The sequence below is a fragment of the Sinohyriopsis cumingii genome, chromosome 8 (genome assembly GCF_028554795.1).
Source record: "Sinohyriopsis cumingii isolate HCF-2022 chromosome 8, ASM2855479v2, whole genome shotgun sequence".
NCBI classification, from domain to species: domain Eukaryota; kingdom Metazoa; phylum Mollusca; class Bivalvia; order Unionida; family Unionidae; genus Sinohyriopsis; species Sinohyriopsis cumingii.
This window is the reverse complement of record NC_142968.1, coordinates 9,469,337-9,496,416: the sequence shown is the minus strand read 5'-3', so window position 1 is coordinate 9,496,416 and position 27,080 is coordinate 9,469,337. Positions and strand designations below refer to the sequence as shown.

Below are 27,080 nucleotides of genomic sequence, written 5' to 3'. Positions count from 1 at the left end.
GTGGGACCGTTCGACTTCTGCCATCCTTATCCAATTCTCAAATAGCACTCGAACACGGGTGTGGAATTGAGAATGGGTTTCCGTTGCCTTTTTCGTCGAGTCCAGAAAACGTTTACGGTACAGTTCGGCAGTCAGCCGATAATGGTAAAGAAGGGCATTCTTGAGCGCGTTGTAGTCGTCAGCTTCTTCTGCGGCTAAGTTATGGTAAACTTTGCGAGCTGCACCTTGCAAGAAGGCTGAGACGTTAATCGGCCAATGTTGATCAGGAATTTTATGAACGCACGCGACTTTCTCAAATTGCACGCGGAAATCGTCATTATACTCTTTTTTGTCATTGAACCGCGAAGTAATTATCTGTACAATTCGATGGTCGATAATCGGTCGTATGCTCCCTCCAGAACACATACTGGTGTCGTCATTATCGGTGGTGCTAGTTTCTACCCATAATTTCTCCATTTCGAGAGTGTGAGCTAGCTTTCTTTCTTTTGCGCTCGCTAATATCCTGACCAGCGCCAGCTCCCTCTGTGTCTCCGTGTCCGCTGATATCTTGGCCAGCTCCAGCTCTTTCTGTGTCAACCTGTCCGCTGCTATCTTGGCCAGCTCTCTTTCGGATGCATTTTCGGCCTTTTACACTTTGATTCTCTTCTCTAGGAACTCTGCTGGGCGATCTCCATCGTAATCTAGATCTTATTTGCCCATGGTGCGATACTCTTTAACCATCTGTCTTTCTGTAGCCATTTTCTGATGATACTAACAGTAATTAATATCTTGTCTCGACTTACTAAACAATTGACAGATGTTACACGTTCCTAACCCAATATTACCTGTTGACAATAACTAACGTCACTCAGGTAAGATATTTTGCCCGATATTTGCTTCACAATTACTGCAAGTAACTGAAATCTACCAAGCATGCAAATATCAAAATATATCATACACAAGTTGAAAAATCATAAAAATTCAAATACACAGGGTGGAAAATATCTCACAACTGTACACTAATACCTTGTAACAAATAAAACTTTAGGTCGTAAAGAAAATATGTATGTCTAATTCAGATCCCGGACGATGCCGCCACTGTGGTGTGACGGGTTATTATGCCGCCACTGTGGTATGTGTGTTATGGCTGGGGTGGTGTGCTCCCAATACATTATTTAAATTATTATAGAAGTCCCACCCAGGCTCGAATTTAGTTGGAAATTAAATTTGTGAAAGATATATGTAAAGCCCCGAGCCCCCAGTCAGTAATGCAGACGGTTAAATTATTGAATATACAAAAAAGTGAAATTCAACGAATAACAATTTAATGACAATTCAATAATCAAATGATTAAAATTTCCCAATTACTCTCCTTTCGCTCGACCCTGTGATAGCCTATTACACCACTTGATTAGTATTGTGAGATATCTTTCCACCTGTCCTTGTATTCTACTAATCTGTGTATTCTACGCTCCTTTTCCTCCAATTCATTCTCCTCTTCCTCCCGACTTTCTCCAAATTCCTTCTCCTCCGCGACTTCTCTATACACCTCCTCATTCTTCATTCTCCTCGACTTCTTTTCCTCCTACTCCTCGACTCTCTCCACCGACTAGACTTGTCGAATCCGACTGCTCTGCTAGTCTCACTTCCGTCTCCCCTCTTAGAGACTCGTGACATAACTGAACCAAAAGTTCTGTCCCCCAAAATACTTCCTGTGAAAACACAAGGACGGTACAGTATTTTCCTTAGCCCTGTCATATCACACTACACATAGCCTATCATCAGATAACGGCTACTAAATGTCTTCGGTCACACATTCATTCACATCGAAATACACATACGTCATTGTATGGTAAATAAACTTCGTAATAAAAACACGGTATCAGCTACTTCTCATAAATACATCAATAAATTGCGTCACATCAGTACATATTCCTAATCATATTATACTAAAAATATCACAGCAATCACAGGCATTTCTCTACATTACAACTCATACAAAGTACACATATATTCAAATATACATGCATCCATATTAACTAATCTTACTGGAAATATTTTCTAGATTCACGATTCAAGCATGTGTACATTCTAACAGATCACATGAATAAATGTACTACTAAATAACTTATTAGCAAATTACAATATTAATTCTGAACACAAGCTAACACTATACGTAATTCTCTACATAATACTCAAATATGCCTGTAAATGAACACTACAAAGGTAATTATACGTACTAAACGATCATAGTAATTAAGTATACATACTACACATAAGTACAATTATAATGCCGTAATATTATGCAAAAATCGAGAAAGTAATTTACTGACCTTTACGAAGCTTTTACTTTCCTTAGAATCTCATCTCTACGTTTTACCGCCAAATTACGAGTGGCTTCCTCGGAGTAACATTATATTGCTCAGCAATCTTCCGAGGCGAGACTAAAATTTTGCTTGCTAGTTAGAATTTATTATTCGGATCGAAATTATTATCACACCCTCTATCTCAATTCCGATTTCGATTCGCTGTGACCCGATCCACGCGAACCTAGCGGACAATGTCCTCTCGCTGTCTGTCCACACGGGGACGGATTTAGAGCACACCCCGTTTCCCCTTAAGGAACATATCCGGTCTAAATCCAACTTTCGAAATATTTTCGAATAAAAACACACAAAACCAAAAATAAAATAAAACATGTGATGTCATAGTTATTAACTAGCATTTGTATTTGTTTTGTATGACAGCGAATCATCTTAGGATTAACATGAATGCTTTTGTTTTATGATATACATATACATCTTGACCAAATGTTGGCACCCAGTCAAAAGTTTCCCTGACTTTTCCGTAAATACTGTAGATAGAAAATTATATTCTTAAGTATCAACTCAACACTTCTATTTATCAACAGGCTCTATCATGTAAGCACGATGTGGTTCACCGTGTCGGCTACAATATAAATTTAGTTATCCCACTTCATTTACAGCTGTCGGATTGCAACTTATATAACAATACACATATTTGAGGCCGATTCAGCTACTATAAGATACTGGACATTTCATTTTCGGGGGTGGGGGTGATATGATTTAATTTTGAGCTGAACTAGTTTCTTTTATCTCAAGAAAAATAAGTTATTGTTTTTTTTAAAAACATATCTTGGTTATAATTTGGAGTTATTTTTTTTATATCAGAGGAAAATATTGACAGGCGGAAATTAAACAAATAAAGTATCAGGACCTGTGCGTGAATGTTATATTGGTCTCTAATATATTGTGGCATACGGCGGTACGTATTGCGGTACATTCAGAAATGCAAAATGTTTCGTGGAACCCATTTCTACCATCTCAGCAAAATCGGAAATGTGTGTGTGTGTGTGTCTGTGTGTCTGTGTGTGTATGTTCAGAGCTTACAATTGTATTGCCAGTTCTTTCATCTTGTGAAGATATCATTTTAAAGGATTGAGTCATGCCGTTTGCTGCCATTCGGTACGTTGAGGAGAAAGGATCGTACTCTGAATTTGTGAAATTCAGGAGGGCAATTACTGTAGCATTATCTTTAAGATGGGCTAATTAGGTAAGCCCACAATAGTAGTTACGCCTTGTTTGATGTGTAATCTTAAAGCTGAGTTTTGGGGAGAAATTCAGGATGGTACTGCCCGTGTGTTGATTGACTGCGCGAAGGATAGTCTGATTTAAGTGAGACCAAAGGTAGGGTCGTACCAAACAGGCACATACTTGTCGAGTTATTTTAAATAGGAAGTAAGACTAGAGCTGGTAAAGGACATAGTTCTTGTGACACCGTACAAGTAGACCAAGATGGCGACAGACAGACGGTTAGTCAGTGAATTTAGGTCTATTGTTAAGGACGAGTTAGGTTATGAAGTGGCCCTTTTTGCTGCATCTGTTGAGCAAAGTGTTAGAGAATACAAAGAACATTAAGCGACAGAGCGAGAAAATAAAGAGAAAGACAAGCAGCAGACCGAGGGACAGAACGGCAATCAAAGAGAAAAAACAAGTAGTACAGCAAGAAAGGGAAAGACAGGCAACAAAGCGAGAACAGGCGAAAGATCTCGAGTTATCAAGGCTTGAAGCAAAAATAATAGCTAGGGAACGCAACAATACATTCGCAATGGAGAGAATGAGGATCGGAGCCAAGTCGAGAAGTAGTATAGATCTGATTGAAACGTCTAAACCCATATGTAGGCGATCGGAGGACAGACGATGAATACTAATCAACACGTGAATATTCAATGACAAGGACGAAATCATTGACATCTTTTTGACGCAATTCGAGCTGTTTGCACTCAGTTACACAAAATACCATTGGGCTATCCTCGTCAGAGCATTCTTACAGTAAGCCGCGAAAGACGTCTACCATAGCATGACGCCCAATACGGCTACGATACACTGATGAAAGTGCAGTTACAACATTATGAGCTGTCGACTGAAAGTTTCCGAAAACTCTTCAGCGAGTCCTCAGAAAGAACTACAATTTAATGCACTTTTACGGATATGACTAGTACCTTGTTCACGTATGAACATATGGGCAAACATATGTTGGACGTACACGTTTTTAATAAGCATCGTAAAGATTTAATCGCGTTCCTAGCTGCGTGTGAGTTCTCGATCTTCGAAGATATCAGTGTCATGTCCAAGCGATACAAGAGTGCGCACTCGCGTCCAACCAACGGGAGTGATAGGGCTCAACCTGACATCAGCGAATCCTAGGAGGGCCACGGAGAGGGGACTCAAAGACATTATGGTCAGAACGGTTGGAATTCAGGGGCCAGTCATCCCAGCCGTGATAATGTCGGTAGTACAGGAAAGACCCATGTGCAGATTAGGGTACCTTCAGGTGGAAAAGAGATCTATTATGCTACAGCTGCAACAGACCAGGTCATGCCATTAAGGAATGTAGAAAGTATCATCCGACAACGATTAGTGCCGTAACTCTGAGTACTGTTCAGAAGCGAACACCCGTGTAGTTGACGAACACAGCTGTAGTTTCAGTAGCTGAGGTGATGGCAACCGTGCTGTATGGTACATGTTGTAGTTAGCCGGCCTTGATATATAGTAACGATGTCATGCCTGAAGATTACACAAGGGATACATTAGAAATGCGCACGTGGGGCATGCTGAGAAGAAGTTTATGAAGCGAACATCAGGGTCGAAGCAGCTGAGATCCACAATTTCGCGCATGGACAATGTTCTAACTGGCGGGTTGATGACAGTTCAAGTGGAAGATTGTGTCTCAACAAGGTATGTAGGTACCCAAGGGACAGGTCCATAATGAAAAGACCCAGCGGAGAAAAAAGGTTTGTGTTTTAAGGGGGTATCTTGTAACGCTACGCCATAATGTCAAACATGTTTATACAATTTATTGTGTCGAGAGCTAAGCAACAGAAGTTTGTATCCTGGCACATGAGGGTCTACTTGGAAGCCACCTGGGAATGGCGAAGGCCAGAGATAGACTAGTGAGTGAGTTCTATTGACAAAGTGTGCATGATGATGTGCGGCAATTTGTCGAGTGACAAGTTTCAGACAGTGGCACCTAAGGCTTCCTATTGCCCAATGTAACCAGAAACCCCACCACTGATTGATGGACCTTTCTCGAGGATGCCGATGGATCTCTTTGGTCTGATAAAGCATACGTCGTAGAATGGAAATCATCATGTATTAATGGCCACCTGATACCCGGAGGCCGTTGTATTAGAAAAACATTGACTCAGTTACAGTGGCTGAGGCCTTGGGCTGTGTTAGGAGTTTAGTTGGGAGTTATCTTCATGAAGACTTACAATACTAACCAGAGTAAGCAGTTTGTGAGCAAGGTGAGGGACACGGTAAACATACTACTGTGCAATAGACAGATGACTACCACCCCGAACCACCCGCAGTGCAATGCTCTAGTGAAGCGTTTTAATGAGACTCTGAAGCAAGCTCCGAGAAGCTCTGTGAATATCGCCCCAACGATTAGGATTGTTACCTCCCCGCGATACTTTTCGCGTACCGCGAAATACCACTAACTTATGTAGGAGTTTCAAAGTTTATGAGAGAAGAGTAAGGAGACCCTTCGCTGTATGCTTTAAACAGTTAAATATTTCACACCTCTCAAGCCACGTCTGTAGAAGATGAACTCTCACAAACAGGAATGTTTGGAAAAATAAATTCAGGATTCGCTGGATAACGATTTCATCGAACCAGGCAAAAACGACTGGAGTTCACCATGTATAGTAGTACCCAAATCATCAAATACGTTCTGCATCTGCACAGACTGTATACAGGTGAATAATGTGACCTAAACAATTTCATTTCCGTTGCAAGGAATCGATGACTGCATTAATAAAATTTGAAATGCAAAGTACATCACCAAATTTGACCTTCTTAAAGAATTCTGGCAAATTCCACTGACGGAAACTGCAAAGGAAATTTCGGCATTTGTGATTCCAGATAGACTTTATCAATATAAATTGATGCGGTTTGGGATGGAAGGTTCTACTTGTACTTTTGAACGATTAATGAACATGATTACATAAGATCTTGAAATGTGTGATGGTTACATTGATGATATCTATAACGACACCTGGAAAAAGCACGTAGAAATAATTCGGAAATTCTTTGACATACTCACTGATGCAAATTTGACAATTAATTTATCCAAAGTAAGTTTTGTCATGCTTGTGTAAATTTCTATGATATATCGTGGGATATAGACAAGTTAAACATATATTTATCGTGGTCAAGCTTATCTCCGAATTCCCTGTGCCTATCAGGAAAAAGCAATTGATGCGAGTTTTGGGTATGGCTGGATAGTATCGAACATTGTTCCAGTTTTTCCATAATTGCTGAACTCCTGACAAATTGTATTTATCTTAAAAATAGCAAGAGGCTTTTGATAGGCTAAATGCCACACGTAATGTTGTACCAGTTGTTTCAGATCAAATTTCAGTCAATAATTTAAAATACCTCTTGATGCAAGTGATGTTGGATTGGTGCGGTATTCATTCAAGAAGACAAAACTGGTGTAGATCATCCAGTGTGCTATTTTTCGAAGAAATTAAATAAGCACCAAAGACATTATTACACAGTCAAGAACGACTGTTTGGTTTGATATTGGCTTTGCAACTCTTTTGATGTGTTTATTAGTTCAGCTTTTTCGGTTATTGTGTTTAGTGATCTCAACCACCTTATTTTCAATGGCAAAATGAAGAACAATGTTGGGAGTTATTTTCATGAAGACTTACAATACTAACCAGAGTAAGCAGTTTGTGAGCAAGGTGAGGGACACGGTAAACTAAAGTGGAGTAAGATGTTGCTAGAATAAAATATTGACATCAGATACTTCAAGGTGAGAGACAAATTAATAGCAGATGCACTTTCACCAGTATAGAACTAATTTATTTTTTTCTTGTAAACTTTGTATCCGTCGTAAGATTTCATTCTTATGTAATTTTAATCATATGTAAATTTCGCTTATAGCAAAAAGGTTTTATTATATAAATCTTTCTTTTTCGTAATGAGGGGAGATGTAGTATAAATTTAATTTGCATTGTTTCTTAATTAGTTTGTTTTATGTATATTTTATTTGATTACATGCTATTGATAATGTGACATTGTATGCTGATTTTGACATTGCCCAAAATTAAAATCATTTCCTACCTCGACTGAATGACTGATTTTGACTGATTTTAGTTTTTAGTAAATGTGTTAATCACACTTTTTGTCTTGAGCGTTGGCACTTCCTTATAAATTGCCACGTATACCTGTTGTTTACTACACATTTTATGGTGTATGTTTAGTAATAGACCTCTAGCTATAATCAAGATTTTATTTTGTAAACATTATGAACCGTCCAGAAAGTTATTTTGCATTAGGTAATGGTCGTTTTAAAAAGAAAGTTAATTGTGACCTGAGGTCAAATAGAAGTCTATGTATCTTCTTGTCACTGGCAAAATTATTTATACTCGTATACAGCCAAATAATTAAAACAGTATATGATCAATCCAAGGAATGTTAGACAAATTGAAACATCTTAATTTAGGTCTAAGTTTCGGAAAATGACTATAGTTGAAATGATGCAGAGACCGCGTTGTGTTCTTTGAAATACGTGTCATAGTATGAGATTTGCCAGAAGTCGGCTTATTAAGAAAGCGCGGAAATATGGGGAGTTACTCTAACCTAGATAGGCGTGTATTCATTTTCGGCGGTTAGATACATTTTAATTTGATTGGCAAAGCTAAAAAAGGCTGTGTGTTTTCCAGAGAAAATTCAATATTTTAAGTATTTTCCACCGCATTTTAGTCAGTGAAAGTTTTTCTGCAGAGGAAGAAAGTCTTGATTCAGAGGAAAAATAGTAAGTATCTTTTTCTAGTTAAATAAATTCTCCAAGGGACGGGTGTTTGGAAGATTTTGAGAGACACAGAACCTCAAAATTACAGAGACGAATCTACTACGATAAACCGCGCGAGTCTCCAAAGCATAATCTATTTGTCTCAATCTCATGAACTTTGTGCTTTGAAATGAGATGAGATTGTAACTATTTGCTTGAATTATTTGTTTGAGATTCATACATCAATTTTCCCTTGATACGATTTCTGAAGGTAAGTGCTTACATTCATTTGCCTTGAATGTTATATACTTCATTTATTCTAAGAATTTCATATATTATTTTCTTGAACGTATCATGAAATAATTTTTTTTTCGTTTATATGTAATGCGAATCATGTAGGCTAGAAATCGACATTTATGGAAATGTTATGCCAATTAATTCTTACTTAGCAAATATTGTAGTTAAGAGATGAAGTGAGTCTCTTTAATTCATTAGTGTAATTAAGATGTGAATTCTTTAAACCAAAAATCGGGCGCCTGCCGACCGACATTTAGTCTAGTAAAGACTTTTAACCACAGCAGAGCTGACGGATTTTTTTGCCTAGTCTGTATTATAGTCCAATTCGGAATGATAAATAAAGCGTTTGGTAGAAACATCATTCATCTTGTACTGGTGTTTGTTTATCAGCTGCCATGCTGCGAAGTGTCCCATGTAAGCCTTAGTCTCTCTTTTCGATTACCATATGCTGATATCTGATGTAACAAGAGAAGTGATAGTGTTCGATTTCAAGAATAATACATGTCAAAAAGTTTAGGTTGCCTATTAATTTGTTGTTGAAAGGTAAATATTTCCATATATGTGAAATACAGAAAGGGAAGAGATTAGACAACCATAAATACGTTTGATGACCCTAAAGAGGCTGAAGAGAGAGAGAGAGAGAGAGAGAGAGAGAGAGAGTTTGTGTGTGAATAGGATTTTTAACATAACTTTAACAATTTTTCAGTCATATCACTACGATGTCTGCAGTGTGGCAGTTTATAGTGATGTTAGCACTGGGGCGTCATGCCGCAGACATGGAGCATGATATCCCACCCAGACACTTCATCCTGACACCAGGCCGACCAGTCCTAACACTAACCTCTTAATGCTGAGCGCCAAGCGAGGCAGCTGTTAGTACCAATTTTGTAAGTCTTTGGTATGACTCGGCCTGGGATCGAACCCACGACCTCCCGCATCGGAGGCGGACGCTCTAACCACTAGGCCACCGGAGCGGACGGGGTGAGAGAGAGAGAGAGAGAGAGAGAGAGAGAGAGAGAGAGAGAGAGAAAGAAACAGAGAGTGTGTGTGTGTTTGGTGATAAGGGAATACGTCGGATCTAACCTGTCACCAATATTGAATTTGATTTTATGATAAAATGTGTCCTATCGGAATAGACAGAGTGGCTGATTGCATTTTGTAATAATGTTTTGACATTTGCTTGCTAATATAAGTTTATCATTCAAGCGTCATTTACAATTTATTTTTGTTTATTATACATGATTGGATTGTTATATTTTACATACCAGGGCCCGTGTTTTTCTATTTTATATCTCTTCTCAGATCTCTATTCACCCCATCCATTATTTCACATTTGTATTATCCACACAAACCGGGCAATAACACCGTAGTCAATCATCTTCTAGATAACTATAATCAACCTAACCACCAGGTAACATGTGACTGGTAAGTTGTAATGCTAATATTTCATTAAAAAATAGTCATCAATGTACAGAGTACTCAAAATAGTTAGACCTTTAGTTAGGGGTGTTAATGCTTGAAATCTAAATTTGAACATTTCTGACACATTGAAATTCCTTTATGTAAATTTTTATGATGCGCGTTGATTTTGGGTGAAGAATCATTCCTTATTTATCTTCATTCGCAAATTTCCTATGTCTGAATAATAATAATAATAATAATAATAATAATAATCAACCTCATCATATATTAACTTGCGTTGCTTTTATATTCTGCTCATCGTCAAATAGAAAACCTGGTTGTAAATACAGACACTGCATTTAATTTCATCATACGTTCAGAAAATCGTACATTAAAGTACTATGAAAATGGCACTTTTACCGACATTCTACCAAACAAGTGAACATATTATTCATGTGATGCAGCTAAGCAAAATACTCGCCACTTACGCTATTAATGATTTAAATAGAAACACCGTTCTGTGTCTGTGATAATTTATGTATCAAGGAGTTATCGACCTTCCACGTCTCTGCGTTCGTAAATAACCCATAAATGCAAGTGAATATTGTATAATGGCACTGTCCAGCCTATGGATTATAGTATAAGTGGAATCTGAGTTAAACTTGGAGAAAAACAGGAATCTAATATATTGGGACATTAAAGGTGATGTGATCGCATGTGAAAATGAGATCACGTCATTTATCACATGGTACCAACACCATAACTGTTTCAATTACAATTGTATTTGCTTTTGTGAAACCTCGTTGGCTGTTTAAATTATGTTTACTAGTTTTATCTTCCTGTCTAAGTTGTTGAGCTGCAGAATGGGAAATGCAATTTTGGACTATAGGGCGCATTCAGCATTGCATGATCTCACAGTTAATGGTGTATATACATAAACATACATTCCCATACATTTTTCACGATAAGAAAGACGTATTGTAAGACCTACTGTAGATGATGGTAATGGTGATACAGTTGGAAGAATTTAGACATTAAATAATATCCTTACTATGCTATGTATTCGTACCCTGACAGACTTTAAAGTCAGAAACGCTAACAACATATACAAATTAGAACTTAAAGGTACAAAAGTGTAAAATTAAAAATGACTTGCGGGCTTAAAAGAAGGTTTGAACATTCAAAAACAAAACAAAAATTGGGATGCCGCCTCGAGTTTTGAACCTGCAACCTGTTGTTTTGCAAGCGAGTCACAGAAAGAGAGAAAATCAAATGTGGGTGTTTATGTGTTATGTGTGGAAAAAAATATGACATATATAACACACCCGTCATGACTTGTGTCTCATGGTTTACATGAACTACCTGTTTATCAGCTCAAAAGCTATGAACGTGTTGTGTTTTCGTGTGATGCAACTTTTTGTTACCAGTACAAATGGTTGGATGAGAATGTTTGGTTTATTCTAAAGGATGTTTGATCTCGATAATGCAAACATTAACAGCAAAGGATAGCGAATTGTATAGAAAGAATTATATAAATTTAGGCGTAACCATCAAAGTCATGAATTTGCCATTCTCAGATCTCTTACTTCTGAGATTAATTTCATCTTCAAATACCACAATTGCTTATTTTTAAATATGGGAAAATGATACATGAGGCTACTTTCGCTTCAGTGAAGATGACAAAGGAAAAACATTTTTTTCTGACAAAGCCTAAAATTCAATGTGCACCACAAATAGCAATTCCGAGTGCAGCTTTTTGTTGTTTTTGTCACATAGCCAAGTATATATTGTTTAGTCACTGTCGCAACAAAAGACATGACGTATACTGAGTAACATAATCTATGATTCATCCTTGCCCTTTACCAGGAAGTTTTGACCCAAATAAGAAACGTGTGTGCCCGAAAATAAAACCAATGTGATTTATGATAATGTAAACAACCATAAATTAGCAACTTAAATTTTTTATTACATCTATTACGAATTTTATGATATAGCAGTTTAAGCATTAAACAAACTACTCTTACCTTTTATTTAACACATAGTATGATTTATATATATATATATATATATATATATATATATATATATATATATATATATATATATATATAGATAGATAGATAGATATAAACATGTATAAACAATTGTGTTGGATAACCACTTGTCTGACCTTGTATGACTATATTCATCACATACCTACATGTCCATAAACTTGATTTGTACCCTCCTGTATTTAGTGAAATCATACTTTGTTCTTAGCAACAGAAATATCTTGCACATATCTGCACATTCTTTAGAGTTTTACGCTATATATATATATATATATATATATATATATATATATATATATATATATATATATATATATATATATATATAAAGAGCACTGGCATTCATATTTTCTCCCGCTGTCTATAATTATGTACAGAACAGGCTTTATTAATTACGTTTGCCGGCCTCTGTAGTGGTAAGTATTCAGTCTGCATATCATACGTCCTTCAGATCATTTGTTAATTCTTTCAAAATGCGAGTATATATCCAGTCCATATAACGCAGTTTAATGCTTTATCATACAACTTACACTGTAACTAAGGAAAAATGGATACATAAGGAAACGTGAATAGAGAAGGTGGAGAGAACACGTTGGTCAAATAAACGCACATGTGTTGACACTTAATTTTTAGCACTTTTGTCTTTTTAACCTTGCTTCCATTTACTTCTTGCTCTTGTTCCTGTTTTATTTCTTCCACATACCTATATTCCGGACACACCGTATTATCTCTAACATATCTAACGATGACATGTGCTGTTGGAGATGACACTGAGTCAGATTTCTGCCGTAAAGTTGCTACAACATGAATCGTTATATTCCTTAGTACTCTCCATGCTGTGTTAATGGATGTGGTCAATACCATTTTATCCTAAATGTTAAAATATACATTTAATTCTGCATTTCACAGTTCATATGATCATATCTTTCAACCGTATTTAACTGAGATATATGTCGCTTTTTAAAACTGCGAAACGAAATATAATGCATACTTTTCCAGAATAGAGTTTCATTTGCAGTCAAGCTCCATCTCGCCGATCTATGCCAATATATGTCATAGTGACACTTGAGTTCGGGTAGTAAACTAAAATATTTAATTTGTAAAAAATAAATCATTTGAAACAAAATATGGGATGTTCAAGAAAGGTTCGGTCGACATGGCACAAGAAGAAAACAAACATACACCGTCATGCACTTGTAATGATATTTTTGAAACGATATATACTGGTAAATACGGACAATTTTTTTAAAAAGTTTGACACACAAAGACACACACATGTACGCACACACACACCAGATAACGTGTTAAAACATTATTAGTCTTTCTAAATATATAATACTACCTATAACATAACCTTGTGTAATGATATATATATATATATATATATATATATATATATATATATATATATATATATATATATATATATATATATATATATATATATATTGGCAAACACTTTACATACTGAGTTTAGATATAATTCACTATTTAAAATCACTGACCTACTTGTTGCTATTATTGTGCGTTATAAATATGTATTAACGCTGGACGGTACAAGACGGTACCACAACAAATTTGTGAACATACCACGATGCGTAAGACGATATACCGCAATTATAGCATGGACCAAAAATTTAATGTTCTGGGGCAGGGGCCCTGACACTTTTTTGTTTAATTTCATTCTGTACATCACACCCCTAATTAAATGGCCAGTATCTCGTACTAAATATGCTATACGTATGTTAATTGTTGTATACGTTCTAACATAAAAGTTGTAACAAGTGTGGGATGATCAAGTTTGCACTGTAGCTGATACTGTGAACAACATCTTGCTGACTGCCTATTGATGAAATAGGACGTGTTGATACTAAAGCCTAGAATTTTACTGCTACACTACTGATATAATTAGCAGGGAAACTTTGAGTGGGACGTTATCACCCAGGCAAAATATCTATCAGACAGTGCGAATGAACATAAAACATACATACTCAACATACCAGACCAGATTTAGCGGTCCTGATGAAATACGCAAAGTCCAGGCAGAAAACAAGTGCGCTAATTAAAACCGTAGGGTAATTCAGCGTAAAAGAAATCTCCGCGGTAAACCGATCTACCGCATATGCAGCGCACCTCTAACGTTCATATACTGTATTCACGAAATAGAGTACACATTACTCTCTGTCTCTCATTGTCTCTACCTTTCTGTCTATCACTCTCAATCAACGAATGTGTGTATACGTGTGTTCGTTTATAAAATAATGGAAACTTATAAAATCCACAAAAAATCACAGAAGATAAAAGGAAATATTTGTATTTAAATCGAAACAGTCGACTAATGACGCAGGTATTGTTCGTCAGACGGCACACTGTAATTTCCTTATTTGTTTAAGGCTTGATTTTTAAAAATAAAGAGTTTTCTCTGTTACCGAGTATACACTTGGTCTTACTTTAGATCTGCATCTATAAAAGTACTGTTAGCTCCACTTGGTCATTGTCACTTCCTGGAGGTCAGAGACAAACGTGTAAAAAATGAAGCCGATAACTATTTTACGTTTAATATAGTTGTTAATTAATTCATCGCACGTTCACAAGCTGGTATTATCTCGTGTTGCAAAAGTAATGTTCCCTGTTTAAATAATTGCTAAAGAAAGAATAATTTAGACTAATTCACGCTGATCTATTGAGCACATGGGAACACTCATTTTGGTTAGCTGTCTGCTCATATCAGGCACAATTTCCACAAGTACATTTCGGTGCCGGTGACAGTGCACAGTGAGTAATGATGCACTGATGATGATCCAAGGTGAAATCTGTGACCCAACGTATGGTGCTTTGTTTATAGTGCTTCCTAAAAAATAACAGATAACCTATGATGAGAACTTCACACTGAGTTAATCTTTGAAGGTCCTTTAGAATACGATATGATTTATCATCATTTGGACACAATGGAAAGTTCAGTACTGAGAAATACATGTAGAAGGAACAAAATCATGCAAGGCGAAAAAGTAACTCAGATTATCCCATGATTTGTTCTGACATCGGATGGTGTTTATCATACTGTCATTTCTCTTTTATAGCATCGATAGGATTATATGTCAGCAGAATCATGGGGTAATCAGGGTAATTTTATTATTCTGTATGATATTTTTTCTTTCAGGTTATTGCTATTTGTTCCAACATTAAGCGCGGCATTCATATCTGGTCCAAAACAACCCTGGTGGGTGGGTGTGGTATAGCCAAATATCATGTATAGTATAGCAAATAGAGCTTCCTCTGCCCCTTCTTACTCTAATTTTTATATTTGGTCATTTATGTTGGGGTGCATATTAAAAGTCAATTGCCGTTTGAAAATTTGGAATTCGCCGAAACTGTGCGTTGTCGGCACATGGTATCCACTTAATAGCTGTCTAGCAAACATGAACGGCCTTACATCGAGTTATACCAACTGTCACTTTTGCTCAGCCCCAATTCCTAAGCTGCGTATAAACTAAGGTATTATTACAAGCCATAGTTTGATGACTAAACATTGCCGCAGGCTAGAGTTAATCTCTTACGAAAGTTTACAGTGACCGAAAAAAGACACGGCATATTGAATCGTCACAGGCGTAACGGTGTATGTTTTTTTCTTCTTCTTGTGCCATGACGACATAATATTTGTGAACGTCCAATACAAATTTTTGCCAGTGATTCTATTTCCTCCATAAATGTTTGAGTTTACTAGCCGAACTCAACTGTTAATATGACATATATTGGTATTGATCGGCGAGATGGGCGTGGGGCGGGTTGACTGCCAACAAAACTGTACTTCAGAAAAGGATAGATTATACTTGATATTTTAGCGACGTATATCTCATTTACATAAGAGGAATTTTTTGATCATATAAAAGTGGAAAGATAGAATTAAATGTATTCTTTTAATATTTAGGATAAAATCTTGTTGACAACACACACTAACACACGTGCCAACATGTAGAGTGTCCAGGATTCGTTGAGTTATATACTAATGCATGTTATACCAACTTTAATGGATATATTTGACGCAATGTCTTCTCCTACGACACTGAGGCTTATGTCAAGTCATCTTTAGATACAATATAAATGATATAGTGATTTCAGAATGTAGGTATATGGAAGAAGTTAGAAAAAGAGAAACATGAATAGGAAGTAAAATGGAAGTGAGGTAAAAAAAACTTCCAAAAATAAATACCCATGCGTTGTTTTTTCACCTTCTCTATTTCCTTTTACTTATTTATCCATTTTTCCTCAATTGTAAAGTAAGTTTTAAGATAAAACTTTAAACTGCGTTCTAAGGATGGGACATATACTAGCATGTTGAAAGACTTAACAAATGATCTGAAAGATGGATGATAAGCAGACTGAATACTTATTTCTACAGTGCGACATAAACGTAATTAATTAAACTTGATTTGTACATAGTTCTAGACAGCTCGAGAAAATGTGAATGCCCTGGTTTGTTTTATATATAATGTAAATCTCTAAAGAATGTGTTGATATGTACAAGATATTTATGTTTCTAAGAACAAAGTTTGCTTTAACATTAGATAAGAGGATACAAATCAGGTTTCGAGACCTGTAGGTATGTGAAAAGTCAGATGTAGGATCATCCAACATAATTGTTTATACATGTTTATACATATCTGTTTTTCTGTCTATCTAACTATTCAGATCATATCATTTGTTGAAAGATAAGAGTAAGTTGTTTTATGCTTAAACTTTTATGTCATAAAATTCATAATAAATGAAATAAATATTTAAATTGCTAATTCATGATTGTTTGCTTCATCATAAATCACATTGGATTTATTTTGGGGTGCACACGTCTGTTATTTGGGTCAAAACTTCCTGGTAAAGGGCAAGGATGAATCATAGATTATGTTACTCAGTATATGTCATGTCTTTTGTTACGACAGTGACTAAACAAAATATACTTGGCTCTGTGACAAAAACAAAAAAAAAACTGCACTCGGAATTGCTATTTGTGGTGTACATAAAAATGTCAGGTTGGTCAGAAGATTTTTTTTTTTTAAATGTTATATTCAATGAAGCGATCAAGCCACATATATCACTTTCCCATACTTAAAAATAAGGTAGTGTGGTATTAAATCATGAGATGAAATATTAAAGTAAGAAATCTAAGAATGATATATTCTTGATTTTGACAGTTACTCCTAAATTTATATAATTCATTATATATAATCGGCAATTCCTGGTGTTTAAGGTTTACATTATCAAAATCAAACTACCATCAACTTGGTTTGAATTGGAACAGCCTTTAGAATGAACTGAACATTCTTATCTAAAGATTGCGCTGACAACAAAAATTATCAAACGAAAACACATACGTCCATGGTTGTTGACCAGATAAACAGGCAAGTCATGTATGCCTTTAAACCACGAGACAGAAGTCATGACGGGTGTATTATATATCATACGCAGTTGTTCACATAAGTAGTATAGTAAAATAGGGCTTCTACATGATTTTCAGAAGATGGTGTTTTTAAACCATGATGTTTGTATACCAAATGTGTGAGACCTATGTTGTCATATACCATTGTGGTTCTAGACCAATATGATATACGTGGTATCATATACCATATGGTTTCTAGACCAAGACGTGTGAGACCCATGGTTGCTTTTGTTTCTGTACCCGATAATGGACATGGTGTGTTCTTTACCAGGTAGAGATAGTGAGTAAATATAAACACTGTTTGATGCTTTTATGTCCAAGCGCAATGTCGAATCCACATAATCCCTTTTTGTTAACCGTCAGCGTGCAGATCTTGTGTCGGTGAGATCTAAACGTTCTCATCTTGCAATAGTGGATACAGCCATCGAGTGTATCTTTGTAACGGTCGATCGTGGCAATTTTATATACGACATACTTTTTGATCCGATGGGCTATTTTAGTCACCGAGCCAGTGTCTAGTTTGGTACAGTACATTTTGAATGCAGACCAATAAATTCTGCAATGGTATGCCGTTACACTCGTCCCAGAACTTTCCAAGTACTTTTTTTATTGTCGGAGCAGTAAACCGTGTGTGATCACTGAAATCGAAATGTTCTTAGTGGCCGAACATATCTTGATAAATATTCTCCGTCTAAATTTCATAGACAAGCGAATCTGGAACCTCCACGAGCTGTTGAGCGTGAGCACTATACCTCGAGATGATGACGTCATAATGGAAACCCAGAATGAGCAATTTGGAAAGATCGAGTACGGCAGCTCCGACGTGTATGGGCTTATCGAGTTTCAGATGTGTTTTCTGGATTCGATGGCCACCAGTTGTTAGTCAAAACATTTCATGTGTAGAAATGCATCTGAAGAGACGAGTTTGTCACGGCCCATCGTTGACGATCTCGATGTTTTCTCCGTTTTCAGATGTAGTCCATGTCTTAACGAAGCCGTTGTTGTTCATAAGTTTGACGAAATCCTGTTCGATATCCCTTAGGGGTAACGTGAACAGCTGCCTGTTAAAATCAATGTATCTTTACATCAATGGGGCCTGAACAAGCTTGAACGCGCGATGAACATTGTCAAGTGCTAGCCAGACTTTTAAAGCCTGATCGAGCAGATGATGATATAGGATATACTTTGAGATTCGGCGCAAGCTTTTTTCTTTCCGCTAGCTATTCCGCAGACAGCATATGGATGTCGACCAGCAGTCGTTCAGCACAGAATGAATAATGGTGCGGTGCTCGTGCAAGTTTGCAGGATGGATCAGATCGACGTCGACGAAATATCCCACGTCGTTGAGGTAACCGGTTGTACGCTCCTTCAGAAATTGTTCGCCCGAAATCAAGTGCAAACCGCCCATGGGATGTGGCTGCGACATGGCCCATTCATGCAGATTGTTGGCGTCGAGACAAATGATGTACACAGTTTGCTTCGTTGGATCCTAGTTGTTATTTGTAGCTGACCACGGAGAGTTATTTTCTGACATCGGAGTTTTCGCCCTTTACCATTTGTTCTGCAGAAAAAAATATGCCTGGGTCCGTGAAGAGTTTGACTTGATGCTTGACTCATTTCAACAGCGCATCCCATGCAAATCCGGGCGAGGAATAGTTCCAGGTTGGATCCAGCCGGTAATGTTTCCTACAGGTTTCCCTGAAATTCTGAAACAAGTCCGCGAGTAACAGCAGGTCTCCTTTCAGATACACGTCGTGGTAACCTCCAAGAGTCTTGCAACCAAATTTCTTCAACACCGCAAGGGCTCTATAGTAATCGACATCTGTGATATGAGTCGGATTCAGGCGGGAATAAAACAATTCTCTGAGTGGAAGAAAAGTTTCATAGAATCTCGACCATCCATCATGTATTCGCAAGGGTAAATTCCTTTTTGTTTGAGAATTCTCATTTTGTTTCCGGATAGGAATCTTCGAGATTAACAAAGGTGGAACAATGTTTGGCGAGTTCGTATAAAATAAACTGGAAGCTGTTTATGAGTCTGAATTGGTCAATCGAAAACGACATGTATTTATCAAAATTACTGGGGATGCATTTATTTTTATTTCCGACACATTCCAAGAGTCTTTTGATGGTTCAGCGCTGAGATGATATTGTGTCCATCTTACTCTTGTAGATTATGTGCGATCACCGGAACGAAGTCTGGATTCTTGAAATGTAGATTACAATGGAAGTGAGCAGCACCGAGATAATGTCCAGTGATGTAGCAGTGGTCTCTGACTTTATTATAATGCGGTTTGAAACGGTCATCGCAGATATGTATGTGATCCGCTTACATGTGCTGACGTTGTTGTTCTGGAGTCAGTGGAATAAGCAGTGTTGGACTTTTTCTGATGTCGATGATGTGACTGTATCCGGACACAAGCTGCTCAAAAGAACCAGGCTACGCAATCAGGATCACGACTTTGGAGATATGGCGCTGATACCTTTTCCTCAGCACCACAGCAGGTTTTCTAACCGATCGTGCACGGCACGTGTTGCTGCTCCACCTCCGTAAAATATATGTATAATCAGGATGAAGCCCCTCCAATTTTTTCAGGATCTCCTCCGTGTCAAACACGATATGAAATGTATGTGCGAATTTTTCTGTTTAAGTTTTCAGAATTTCTTTTCTCGTCGTGCATCTGAACAGCTCATGTTTTTTGACAATAACCGGACGCTACTTGTTCATCAAGCTTAACACTCAGTGAGAAACATTGCAAACACCTATAGCAGAAAAGTGCTTCATTATTGTGCATCGTATACTACGAGCGTCACAGATGACTAAAATCCTTAATCTAGACGAAGTTTGATTGATTATAAAGTAACGTGATGTTGTTCTGATTGGCTGATTTTATAATCATGAACGGACATACCGTGTATTGTTGTGTCTTTGATATGTTTTCTTTTAACCCAAATACGTTTATGGACAGATTACTTTTCGCTTCCAATTTTTGTACGTCTTTGACTTCTGTAGGAACCTGATATTTTCAGTCTTAGTGTTATCGAATCGAAGTACAGCTTGTAGTTAGATACGCGATCCACGTGCTCCTCTGCCGGTTGCAAAGTGGATATTACGGACAAGACCAGAAAGTGGTAGTGGTTGTTTTTAACGTTCACACACGCTTTTATAGCCAAAATAGTTTTGGAAGCTGGAAGTGCTAACCTCCTCGCATCGTGTTGTACTTGTACGTTTGAAACGCAACTGAGTTGACTCCGGCGAAGATCCAAGCCGATCAGCTTTCTTGGTAATCGTCGATGCCGTTCTGGATAATAGATCATACGATGTCGACAATATCGGTGAAATGGGCACTGCGATAAACGGTAATCGATTTCGATCTGCGCCAGGCATCAATATGTTTTTCCTATTCTGAAATGAACGTTTAAGACAACATCAAATGTTATAACCGTGAGTATTTGTAGTTCTCGATGGACGGTCGGTTTCAGCAATTCTTCGATTTGAGGTCTCCACTTTCGACTCACGATGTTGTTTTGAAGTTTTAGCACTGCTGCCCTTGTTCTTGGATACTTTGCGATTTTTACCATGAGCCTTTTGTTGCATTAGCCGTGAAACTGGCTTTCGTGGATATATAGAAGTGTATCAGAACTGCGGCGGCCGAAACATCAGGGCGACCGAGTATTACTAAGAAAACACAAGAAAAAGCAACAAGGTCAAGACAACCACGCCGGTCATCGACAACTACATTCCACAGATTAAAGATGTCGTGATGAGGCAACAGCAATAGCAAAATCGAGACGCAAAAAGTGATGGTGGTCATGACAACATTTTTTAAACAGATCCAGTTACCAGCGTGTAAGAGTTTGACGAGCTCTTCTTGATACGTGCAGGATACGCTGTGTGTCACGAAGAGGTTCCTATTGTAAACAAGTCTGAAATACTTTTGTCGTAAACCTCTTTTGATGCGCGAGAGTAGCACGAGATATGTTCCTATGCCGAATTACTTTGATGATCATGAACAGCACACTGATGTCAATGTTGAGATCGTAAGTGTTCACCATGGCATCCTCGAGGTTTTACAGTTTTCAACGATGGCATAAGTGAAGTACCGGGTGTTGTCGGCCATGTCTATCCCTATGTTAAGATTGCTATATCTTTAACAGTTTTTTTTCAGTATTCAGTTCCCATGTACCTCTCGCAATGCTTTCGGGTGCGATTTTCGTTGCACGGGACCCTGATGACATCGTGTTCGGACAGCACTTGACTTTGTTCTTGTGTGATCAAAATCTTTTATCGCTTTACTCCCACGGCTCTTGTCGCGTTCAGTTCTAAAGTCAGAGGAACGTTGCTTCTCACCACGGTCTGAATTTATTCGTTCAGTATGTAAGAGTAGTGCAAGATGATGTTGATGAGGAATACCTCGTCGTCGGTAGATATTTTTATATTAGGGAATGAATATTAACGTAAGCATAATAGATTTACATCAGAAACTACATCAGAAACTAGGTGTCAGACAAAAATGTTCACGGAGTGCTATCAGCTGATGGAGACGACCCTGCATGCACCCAAGCTAGCCACGGTCATGGGATGTTGCACTTTCGGAGACTTCGATTCGATCGCGACTAAAACATTAGCCTTAGCCGGGGGTAAGATAGTCTCGACGACGTTGCCTTGCTTGTGGGAAAAGAAGCTGAATATATACACGGATGATATTGTTGGGAGGTAAAATCATCGGCAACCACATCTGCATCGACGACGTTGTCCCATGTTTATGTTACTCCCCCGACAGATCACCAGATTGTGCTGCTTGACCTTAAGTACCCGCTTGTGAGACACGTGTTAGCGATGCCCGGGTAATATTACCAGGCGGTGCTATCGGGTCTGGCCGTGTTTCCGATCGCGTCCAATTGTCTGCTGATTGATGCAGTGTTTCGAAAGTGTTCTTACTACAAACTGAATTTCACGGCTCAGTACTACACCAAATTTCATCGCCGCTACATTTGGCGATACAGAAATCGACCATCGCCATCGGCGTCTTTCTCTTTTTGAGCGATCACGACTTCTGCAAGGACAACGTTGACTCGACGAGGATCAACTGCTCAAAATTACTTCAGCGTGGTCTGGACACGGTAGTGATTCTGTACATGGCCTGAGACAATCAGGGAGTGCTAAGTGATTACGACATCGACATGATTTATCCTGAAAAGAATATCGTTTCGGTACGTGCCGCTTAAGGCGATGGAGATACAGAAACATAAAGTACAACGCCATGAAAAGTATCGCGATGTTATTGACAAGGCCGTGTTACGATATTACGAAAAATATGAGATCCGTGAAGAAGACATTAACCAGCTTTTAACTCTGTTTCCATATTTTTTGTCGTATCGGTGCGATATCAACTAAGAGGTTATCGACCGTTCTCAGCGTGCGAATCAACCGTCGAATTTTTCATAACACAGATACAAGCTGATCTCGCCGAGCACTTTTGATACGCCAGAAATGCTTGTGTGGTATTATTTTTGGGCCTCCAGCGCGGGCTCCATCCGCTTGACCATCGGATGTAAAGCCAGTCTAGAACGTATAAAATCAGCATAAAAGGATTGGTAGTGGCGCCCGTGTAAACAGTCACGGCCACGGTCACCACGAGCGGAACTGCTGAGAAGATTCACAGCTAACTTTTATAATGGCGATACGCGCGTTTGTACATGTAGACTTTTCGATAGCAATATCGGTAATGCGATTCGAGTTCTTTCCGGTATTCCTCTGACGAAATTTCATCGATGTGATTAAAATTGTTCACCAGTCTCATTCTATGCTTCTAAATCGATTAAACCTCAGAGATGACGTTTAGGCTGTAGAAGGTGTTCTCTCAGAAATTTCATGTGCTCACCGATCTTATCCTCTTTCACATTAATTTCGTGCAGTGACTCTCCGACAAACCGGTAGCAGGGCTGGATGGGTTCACCAAAAACTGTCAGAGATTCCATTGTCGGATTGAAAGCAGTTTAGAATGCAACACAAGCTGAGATCATTGAAAAGCTATCCCATATCGATGAGCTTATAAGGCTGATGAAATTAAAGCCAAATAAGTGATTAAATATCTTGACAAGACCGCAGAAAAATATATCCTTGTAAAGACTTATAACAAGACTATGGAAGACATACAATTTTTAATAAGTAGATAAATAATTTACGTCGTTACTACTATTTTTCAGAACTAGCATCGCACTTACGTCAAAACGTGTTGAGTTACGAGTGATGCGTACCAGAGCAAATACCACTATTAATAACACAGTAAAGAGAAAAGAACATTAAAACCTAACATCCAAGTCCCTTACGAATATGCCGAGAGCGACCTATAAGTTGAAACAGGATCTGGGATCCGTGGTGGATATGGAATCCACTACTACCAGAACCATGCCGAAAACTAGCACTGTTAAATCTTTGATCGCTTGTAAACATGCGGGTAATGAAATTTTAAATCATTTGCTGTCACTTGATCTGCTCATTTGCGACCTGTACCGAACTGTGTTCAAGGATGTGATCGTTTAGCATCGATGTTGTTTCAAATCAAGATATGTGTCAGCATCCTAATATAAAAAAACGCCTTACGACGATACCATGTTGTTGTTCGATTATCGGCAAGTTCTACAATGCAGTACATTGAAATTAATTAAAATGCGTCGCACGAGATTGCGATGATCTCCCCCAAGATCTGGAACAGCTCTATTAATGTCAACGCGAACAATAATCAGTTTTTGCATTTTGTGTTGTCCACATAACTACGTCAAACTAACCAATCTCGCAAAGAGGTTAGAACATTAAAACGTGAACAATTTACTCATCAACTGCTCAATCCACGAAGAGTCACTATCTTCAGTCGGTTCAGTCTCCAACGTCATTTACTTCACGGCAATTACCGTGCCTCCCGAATCGTTGATGCAGACTCAGCATAATGCTTTGAGACATTATCCGATCGTGAACGCGTACACTACTTCGGAAATCACCGTGCGGTTCACGGATCAGTCCAGAAGCTCCCTAGATAGCAATACTGACAGAATCACGTATTACCTACATATAAGACGGATATATGTTTTGTCCGCTTGGCTGCTCGCGTCGTAAGACGACGACAACTTAGAAGCAGAACAGTGATGGATTCAAGTAGAAAACATGAGACGATCACACACAGCGCAACGTAAACCTTTTGGTGGATTTTATCTACTTTGTTTTCTTCAATTTGATCGATTTTACCTGCAATCGCCGAGAAGGCCGCTCTCAAGGTGGCAGAAGGAGGGGGGATCTGAGCTGTGTCACGAGAGGAAGATTAGAAGATCGCCGTTATACGCATCTTCGGTGAAAGTGCACTGTGGTGATATTAGAGTTGACACCATTGGCGTCTGAGACTCAGACGACGAAGTATTTAATGTCATTTTTGTCGCCTCAGGCAAGGCACGCTCTAAGAAAACCCCAAAAACCCAACAAAAAACAATCGCGAAAAAGCTGTTACTGAGTGCTAAGTGGGAATATTTTTTTGTCTGACCTCAATAATTAAGCTTCCATTGTTTCAGTGCCAGGAGCCTGTAGCGTCGTTCTTAGATACGGCCTTAAAAAGATTATTGTGAAAAATGTCATTTTTAATAACCGGTACGATTTTGTTTCGCATCACCATAGAATAAACAAACCATGTATTCGACATCCACACCTGATTAACTGAGGCTGAATCATAACACTCCCATCGACGACTCTACAATAAAATCAAGTACGATGAACACAAGGACACGAACACGACCAACCTCAGTGTAAGTAACCATATAAAAATCGAGACGCTGAACAAGGATATGTACTTGCCTTCCCACAAAATATGTCCTGGGTATCTGTGGAAAAGTTCACATTGCTGCCGGGGGAGATTATGCCGCCAATGCTCAGATTACACTTCAGAACAACGGATTGTTTAAGATCAACGGCTATTTGCCTCTGGCTAACACTGTCCTTAATTGTATCATGATATATTACTTCACTGTCTCCAGCATGTATTTGGCATTCATGATACAGCCTTACTGTGGTTCAAGCCCTACTTGGTCAACATGACACAAATTATATCTGCAAATGGAATACACGCCAGCTCAGTTGATCTATCTTGTGGTGTTCCACAGGGGTCTGTTGTTGGACCTGTTCTCTTAATTCTGTACACCCATTCGCTTTCAAGTGTCATAGACCATCAGCCAGTGTCTACCTATTGTACGCTGATGACACCCAAATATACAAATCTAGCCACACAACTGAAGTTGATGCTACCATACAAGGTGTAGAGAGGTGCATTTCTGATGTGAAATCATGGATGACATGTAACAAGCTGCAGATGAATGATGATAAAATTGAGGCCATTATGAACATAAGACAAAGACTTTCTCATTCACATCCTTTACCTCAAACAATAAATATTAGCAATGTTAACATTAAATTCGCACAATCAGTACGAAACCTAGGTTTTACTCTTGAAATTATTCTCACATTGCACCAACATGTCATGAACTCAAGCAAGGCTGCATATTTTGAACTGAGACGCATCAGCTCCATTCGCAAATATCTTTCATTTGATGCCACTAAAACACGTGTATTCATTAGTACTTTCAAGGCTGGACAATTGTAACTCACTTCTGTCTGGTTCATCTCAATATTGCTCCAGAAACTTCAAAACGTGGAAAACACAGCTGCTCTGTACCCTACACATGCTATCCATTCGATCCAGAATCAAACACAAAATTTGTTCTCTGTGTTACGTTTCTCAGTCGGACTCTAGTCCAACATACCTATCCGACCTCACCCATGTGTACACACCAGCAAGATACTTACGCTCCTCTTTTGACAATCGTATACTCATTATTCCCACTATGAAAACAAAGTCATATGGACAGCGTTCTTTTGCATACCAGGGCTCAGCAACCTGGAATGAATTTCCCACTGAACTTAGACACAATAAAACAGAGATCCCATTCAAGAGCGCTCTCAAAACTAATTTATTTCAACTGCAAGAACAAACTTAAAGACCTAAAAATGTTTCCTACCTTAAATATTACCAGCAGGTTTTTTATGTTTTCTAATTTCATGGTGTTTGTTTTTGTAATCATATTATTATCCATGTTTTTTATTTTATAGGTGTTGTCTAATGTTGGAAAGCGCTAAGAGCTTCTAAAGATTAGGCGCTATACAAAGTCCTCATTATTATCATTATTAGTATTATTATTATTATTATTATCTTTATTATTATTATTATTATTATTATTATTATTATTATTATTATTATTATTATGTTCAGCGATGACTACATGGTATCGTGCGTCAAAAGTATGTGGTGGTTCGGAGACTTAGCAGTGAGCAATGGGTTTAAAACTGTTGCGAAAATCATATCACATGCCATTTCTGGTAACGACACTAACACGACCTGGCCATATTCAGAAATAATTTTTCGATCGCTAAGTGGGGTGAGTACAATCAGGGATTTGCTTCACGGCGTTCTTTCACTGATTCAAGTCGGGAAGTTTTAATGATGCTTCCTCTGAGCAGTATTTTCGGAATGTGTCACAATATCCGCAGAGTGTTC

General features: G+C 38.0%; 1 long non-coding RNA gene across 1 annotated transcript in view; it reads right to left on the bottom strand.

The window, feature by feature from the left end:
* The window catches only part of LOC149792953 (uncharacterized), a 68,924-nt gene extending 54,779 nt beyond the window's left edge, over nucleotides 1-14,145 (bottom strand). The window contains exon 1 of the long non-coding RNA XR_016422532.1: nucleotides 14,045-14,145. This is a non-coding gene — a long non-coding RNA (uncharacterized LOC149792953). The remainder of the gene's footprint in view (nucleotides 1-14,044) is intronic.
* Between the last annotated feature and the right edge of the window lie 12,935 nt (nucleotides 14,146-27,080).